This window comes from Balaenoptera musculus, chromosome 7 (assembly GCF_009873245.2).
Source record: "Balaenoptera musculus isolate JJ_BM4_2016_0621 chromosome 7, mBalMus1.pri.v3, whole genome shotgun sequence".
Lineage (NCBI taxonomy): Eukaryota > Metazoa > Chordata > Mammalia > Artiodactyla > Balaenopteridae > Balaenoptera > Balaenoptera musculus.
This window is the reverse complement of record NC_045791.1, coordinates 33656930-33664712: the sequence shown is the minus strand read 5'-3', so window position 1 is coordinate 33664712 and position 7783 is coordinate 33656930. Positions and strand designations below refer to the sequence as shown.

At 42.9% G+C, this 7783-nt stretch overlaps 1 pseudogene; it reads right to left on the bottom strand.

The window, feature by feature from the left end:
* Positions 1–4257: 4257 nt before the first annotated feature.
* LOC118897824 overlaps positions 4258–7783 on the bottom strand; it is an 83858-nt pseudogene continuing 80332 nt past the window's right edge.

Genomic DNA, 7783 nt, shown 5'->3' with positions numbered 1-7783 from the left:
GAAAGCATGATGGGACACTTTTTTATACATTTTTTTTCTCTTGGTAATTGTCTGAAAATTCACTTCTGCAATTTATGTTGAAAACCTATTAGCATAATAGGGACGGCTATTGCCCCCCTGTATTGATACATTTTCTCTTTGCTATCCAACCCTGCTTCCCGAACTCTCTCACATTCTTCCGAACAAAAAGAGGTAGGACTAAACATGAGAGGATCATTTTGTCTCTTATAACATTGACCTGAATGAATATTCTGAATAAACCATCAGTAAATTGGAAATCCAGTTGGGATGGTCATGATTCCCACCTTAGGGACATCTTCTGAAACACTCATTACCTGCACTTTATGGGCTTTATGGCCCTGTTGGTCTCTGTCCTTCATTCAGTAATTTCAGTAACTCACATAATGAAGACGCAGACCTCTCTCTTCTCAACCTGCTAATTCCCAGGCCTTAGAAGTCTGCCATGCTGACATTAATAAGTCCTAGCTTTGTATTCGGTTTGATCTTGCTCTGGCTTCGAGCTGCAAGGAGCATGTTAAACAGCCTGGAGGCACCAGCTCTTGTTTCTCTGGAAGCCCAGGGCAGGACACAGGGCAAGCCTCCTGGCAGGCACCCTGCTTTTTCCCTCTTCCCATCCCTCACAGAAAAATCAGAGAAATTCGAAACAAGATGATGCCCTCTGTGGGAACAACACTGGCCTGTTCCTACAAATTCCCTTCTTTTCCTTTCTCCAGACATTGGCATCCTCTGTGTTTATTAGGCTCCAGGGCTAGGTCCCTCCCGATTTATTTACAATCCATTAAGAAGGCAAACATTTGGAAGCAAATCCACTGTTAAGTATTCATGGTTCTAATCAAGATATACTGACTTAGACTTCACAAACTCAAGGCATGCCTTTTGGCATTTCTTTTTTTTTTCCCCTGAGGGCTCTGTCTACACTACACACACACAGTCAAGAAAATGGGTCTGTGTTCAAGCAGGAAACGTCAAAATAAAAGAAGAACGGGGTCTCTGAAGAAAGGCCATAAGAGCATCCTCTTCCCCAACTTCACTGATTTTAGAATAGCTTTAGGGCCCTGGGACTGAAAAAAAGTTTCTTTTTTCTGATTACAAAGGCAATATATGCTCATGAAGAGAATTTTGAAAGTACAGGGAGAAAAATCAAGGGAAAAAAAAGGGAATACAATCTCACCACTAGAGAAAACAACTCTTGAAATATAGGTATATTTCCCACATATAATATGGTAATTTTAAAAGTATAATCACTCTATAGATTCAATTTTATGTCCAGTTTATTTTTTTTTCCTCTTAGCATTTTATCATGAGCATTACCATTGCATACTCAGCAAACACATGTAAGCCATGGCATAGTTGTACTAGCATTCATTTAGCCATGCTAGGAGCTTTAAAACATTAGCTTTTCTCCCAGGAAAAGAATTTCTTACATATGAACAGTCCTCTAAAGGCCTTTCAGATGCATTACCCAATTTAGATCCTCAACAGATCAGGAAAGATATCATATTGTCTTCTCCATCTCACAGACAAAAAACTGACTCCTGGAAGATTTGTGTGATCAGCCTAAGACCAAAGGGATCGGAACCAGTGCTCAAGCGTATCTATTCCTCCACTGCAAGTGGTGCTAGAAGCAATCAGAGGAAGCAGAGGCTAAGCACACCTAAAGGCAGAAAGTGAACCAAGGACCATCCCCAATCTCTCTCGTGCTTCCTGCTTCTGTTAATGGTGCCTCCTAGGATCCAAACTTGGGTATCACCTTTAAGGCATCCTTCTCCCTTATCCCACTATCAAATATTAAACTGCCAGGAAAAGTAGCTCTTTGTTGACCACAGAAAAATTATAAATTCCGTGGCCTGAAGCCAAGGCTGTCTGGAACCTGGACCTTGCCTCTCTCCCGCATCTACCCCCTAAACACACAATGCAAGTTTTTCTCTAAGTAGGAACTGTGATCCCTTTGCAAAAAAAACCATTTGTAATGATGATTAAAAGACAGGTTTCTGGAGGTGGACCCTGGAACCTTCAGCTTTAAATAGTTGAGGATTCATGAGAATGAGAACCTCAGCTACACTCCAGGCAAACTGAACTGTTCTCTTTCTAAGTACACTGCCCACATTTCCCCGCTTCCGTGCATTTTTCAGATTGTTACTTCGATACAGAAAACTCCTCCCTTCGCTTTCTATATGTTCAGAACCTGCTCGCCGGTCCGGCTGAAATGGCAGCTCTATCCATTGTACTTCCCCGGCGGCCTTTTCCATCTCTGGGCATTCACGCACTTACTCCTTATTAAAGGAATCAGCCCTGCTCGCCACGTCTTACTCTCCTACTGTACTTCAGAAACGGCTTTTGTCAGAGTAACTCTGTCACATATACTTTAAATTAGTTATGAAACTTAGGGCAACCTTTTTTATCCGGAGGAATTATGGAGCCTCTATTTATGCTCAAGAGTCTTAGTTTTCTCACAGTTGGTCATTGTCTTTGGGTACATAGACATTAATTTGAAGCTGTTGCCAAATTTACTAGCCACCCAAAGGCAGCTTTTTCATGAGGAAGTAATGGCTTGTATACTTCTCAGGACTTCCTCATGGGTATTTTAAGAAACTAAAAGACACAGGACTACCAAGGTAATCCCAAGATTGTGCCCCTTCTGGCCAACAAACTGGGAGGTGTTGTGTGGAGCAGGTGCACCAAGACAGTACTAGAATTTCCAGGTCAGCTCTCGTGGGCAGCAGGGGAAGTGGTAAGTGATATCCAAAGGAGACAGCATGGCTTAGAGCAGGGATCACAGTCCAAATTTCTGTAGAAGCCAGGCAGATAATGCAGATGAAGGAAGATGGTTCAGGTGAAGGCGCTACATAGCTCCAATCACTCAGCCTTAGCGTTATACTCAGACTGGGGCACAGCAGAGACGTGGTGACCTGGAGAATGCATGCCCCGTGCAAAGACTCAAAGCTATTCCAGCCGACTGGCACCACGTGGGAAGGCAGGCCTGGTGTTGCCAAATAGTCAAGATTTTCAAGAAAAACCATACATAGATTTTTATGGGACATCCTCTCACTTTTTAAAACACAGATAACTAATTCACATTTAAAATACTGGGTAAGCCTGTAGGCCAAATACATCTAGCGGTAATTATCTCCTCCTGTACAATTTTAATTGTGACATAAAACAGGACTCCACTACTCTCTCTTCCCCTGAATCCTAAATCCATGTTTGAGAGTTGGCACACTCTGTCTAGAAAGTATGAGTGGAAGGTAGAAATGATTTCAATAGAGTTCCCAGTCTGGTCAGAAAAGAGAAAGACAATTCTGGAAGGCCCTAGAATTGGACATTCTAGACACTCTGAATTGTAGAGGCTGTCAGTGGTCTCTGAGTCCTTGCCCAGAGTCCCCGAGGGGGAGAGACAGGATGTGGCAGAGGCGGACAGGCTGTCTCTCAGTAGACCGGGGTGGGGACCTTGCTTTGGCAGAGCGCACCCCTCAGCAGGTGTGAGTGACTGAGGAACCGCGTGCTGCCAATACCAGAAGTCCAAGCCCAGGAAAACAGTGCACACCAGGCCAGGGATGACCTTCTGAGGCCGCCCTGACACCTTCCAGCTTCAAGCTGCCACCTGAGGACCGTGACTGTATTTTGTAGCTTTGATGATAAAATGACAGTTAACAAATGGAGCGCTGCTAGTATTTCATTTTATAATTTGATTGACGTACTTATAAATATTGTTTATCACTGTAAGTGATGTGCATTTACTAGTATATTGGTTATATTTGTGGGAGGAAGTGTTTTGTGGGCCTTTGTAAGCCCCAGGAGTCCCAATAAACGAGAGAGAAGGAATTGGTTTCAGTTTGTTTGATGTCTGCAATTAGAGGTCATTGTAGAAGTTCCCGTTCTCCTAAGGGTTATCACCTCCGTGCTCCTGTGGGCGCATATGGAGAGAGCCGTAATTTGCTCAAGGTCAGTCAAATCTGAGTGCGATGTATACAGTGAGTGCAGTTAAATTTGTGTGTGGTGTCCTTTCCTAAGGGCGACCCTTCGTCCACGACACTTGACTCTTCATGATGCAGTTCACTGAAGTTCAGGGGTCCCTTCAATGGCAATTTTTTTGGAAGGTTCCCAAGTATTTTAATAGCACTTTCTGTTGTTTAGACATATCATTATTCACTAGTAACATGAATTCAAAGCATGTGTGCAGTTTCTTTTGTACTTGAGCAAATCAAGAAATCAAGACACAACTCCCATCATCAAATCTTAATCTTCAGAGAAAAACAGCTCCGTGAGGTTGGCCTGAAGATGCTCAGATTCTACCAGTCATTGAGGTGTTCCGTATTTAAATAGTGTGGGCCCTGCAGTTACTTTCACTTTTTTTCTGAAGTTATTTTTTGGATCTTTCCGGTAAGGTTTTTCTCCTACTTCTCAGTAGATGAACACACTTCCTTCCCTGAAGCAGTGGGGGCACCAGCTTTTCCCTCCGGCATTGGGTAAACCAGGCGAACGTGGTCTTGACGTTGCGCTGCTCCACAGCTTGCCTTTCCTCCTGGAATCAGGACAAGTTCACCTCCCGTCTTTCAGATCAGGAGTCCAGGGCAGGGCAGGGCTCTCCCGGCAGCCTGGAGGGAATTACAGGAGCCAAGAAAGCCTGAGCTTCCTCATTCCTACACCACATGCTGGAGACACGGCATTTAGCTAATTGAGCTGAGTAGCCAACCAAATCTCTAATCCTTCCTAGAATGTAGAAAGAGGTCATTTCTTGCCTCACCTCATAAACTAGGAGCCAAGAAACAGGGAGAGGAGAGACAGGACAATGCCTGGTAGTTGCCGTGACCTGCCTTGCATTTTAAGCACTTGAATCATCCCCATACTGGCCCAACAATTAAGGATCTACTTTCTCTGCTGCTGTCTAGATGACTAAAGATCTTATTTTTAATAAAATAAAAATTTTAATAAAAATCGTTAATGAAATAAAATTTTTAATTTTTAATAAAATGAAACAAAGGAAAAAATGTGTTTAATACAATAAAATTTATTTGAAATTTTATTTGTAGTCACATCAGGGCATTTTAAGAACAAATTTTGCGTTTCTTGGTTCTGTTCTCTGCCGAGCATCCAGTGAGACAGCAGCATGGACTGGCTGAGCAGAGATCACAGGCCTTGGAACGTCAGCGTAGCAGAGATAACCATGGTCTGCTGGTTTTCTTCTGTTCTGTCACTTCTCTCCTTTTGACTTCAATCCCTTGCCCTGATTTAGTACTTCAACCATTTTAACCAGGATTACAACAACTCTCTCTAGATTTGTCTTCAGAGCAGGAAACTGTGGAATGGCCACAATATCATTCAAGTTTAGGAGGCTTAGGGGCGTGTGCAACCCTCCTATAAGAATGACATCCATCAACCCAGAGTCAAGAGGAAAGGAGCCTGGGGTCCCTTGGCAAAGGGGAGGAGAGTCAAGATCCTTTATGGGACATGTGAGCCCAGGAGACCCCACCTCGTTCCTGCTCCACGATGGTAACCCCTCCAACAGCCAAGGAGAAACTTGAGAATCTGGTGTTTCAGCCGTGTTCCGGGTTGGAAATGATCCAGAGAGACAACTGTTCTGACACTTTGAGTCAAATCTTCGATCGTACCTCTCTAGTACCATGCTTCAAAGCTCTGCTCAAGAAGCTTTCCTCAGTGAATGCCTCCCCTCTAATGTTGCCATTTTCTGACCTTTCCCACTCCATTTCTGCTTTGCCAAATAGCCCCCAGTTCACAATGCTTCAGCCTTTCCTTTACTCAGCACTTTTTTTTAAAAGACTCTTTTTATTTATTTATTTATTTATTTATTTATTTATGGCTGTGTTGGGTCTTTGTTTCTGTGCGAGGGCTTTCTCTAGTTGTGGCAAGTGGGGGCCACTCTTCATTGCGGTGCGTGTGCCTCTCACTACCACGGCCTCTCTTGTTGTGGAGCACAGGCTCCAGACGCGCAGGCTCAGTAATTGTGGCTCACGGGCCCAGCTGCTCCGCGGCATGTGGGATCTTCCCAGACCAGGGCTCGAACCCGTGTCCCCTGCATTGGCAGGCAGATTCTTAACCACTCCGCCACCAGGGAAGCCCATTACTCAGCACTTTTATTTTCAGGGTTCAATGTAGACTTTTTACGAATTGCTTCATTGTCTCTCATGGATATCAGACAATGAACAGAGGTTCTCTCTCTTTCTTTCTTTTTTCCCTCCTTCTATGTTGAATAAATAGTGGACATCCAAGAAGCATGAGTTTTTAGATTCATTCATGCTCAACCCATTAATTTAGGGGGAATTGTACAGAAAGAATCTGGTCTTTGCCACTTTTTAACTCATCTCATGTGCCTATCCAAAAATACTGGCAAGTTTTTCCATAAGTGAGGATATAGTCATCGGAGAGAGCATTTACTTAAAGATTCTTTGTGATTGTGCTTTGTTGATTATAGTTTGCTTAGAAATGTTTACTAGTCTTCAGTGGTGTGTGTGTGATTGCTTCTTATACTACTCTCAAAGAGTTTCTTATCAGTGTAAAGTCTTAGAATCGCTTATATTCTCTTTGAGGGTTAGACCGATACATACATCCTTCTTCTTTCATTTAAGTTTAAATCTTGTTTGCAGCAAACTGAACAGAAGAATGCTGTCACTCTTGAAATAACAGAAACAGCTTTCCATGGCTTTGACTTCCTTCCACAAGATGGCTAGGACATCCCAACAGAGGAACACTGTCATGACCTTTAATGTTTCTCTTTAATAGGGTGGGAGCAATTTCAGAGAATGATATGCCAAGCAATTCCCGCTGAGAACTCTGAACTCATGAGTTTTGCAGTCTTTCAAGCTAGGTGACTCTATTTTGTTGAACACAAAATAATCTTATACTTATTTATAGCAAAAAAAAAAGTCCTTTGTAAGAAATGTGACTGGGGACTTAATCCAGAGTCTATAGCTGAGAGAAGCAAACTTTAATGTGGGTTTCGTGGTCCAACTGTCTCCCCCACTACTTCGAAATGTTTGCAGTCACATAGGGTTAAGATAATGGCCATCAGGCCATTCCATTCTTCACAGTTCTGGTCAGAGATAAATGAGAATACGCTTCCCTGCTGTGCAAACATCCTTTTTATTAATACTGGGTGAACAAGAATGTAAGCACATTTGGCTGCAGAGAAAACTAACAGAATTGGAAATGCAGAATATTAAAGCTCAGAGTCTAACATCAGGCTTTCAAAGGCCAAGTGAATAAAAAGAAAACAATTACAGAATAAGCAGCAGAGCTGAAATGAAAATGGATCAGCATATTAAAACTGAAGTGTGACACCAATGTGTTCCACGGGCGTGCCCAAGTGGCCAGGGCATGGTTTGCTCACATAGGAAACAGTTACATTGTCTCCGAAGTGAGGATGGCTCTCATTGTCCCCCAGGTACAATATTTAATTTGAGCTCATGCTCTTCATCTGAATGCATAACACTTATTGTTTATGCAAATATTCGGCAATGAACCTCCCCCGCAGTGTCTAGTGATACATATTATATTCTCACATATTGTACTTTAGCTCTTAGATTATTGTTTTATTTTATATGTACATATGGCATGTCTTCCTAGTTAGAGCCTAAATGATTTGAGGTCAAGGACTGTGCCATATTCATTTCCATAGGACCTATCCCAATTCCTTGCACGTAGTGGGCATCAGGACCACCACATTGCAAACTCCGAGGGCATTATTCACATTACGTTGGTGATGCTCCCTGGCGTTATGCACTCCAGGGGGTAGACACACAGTGGG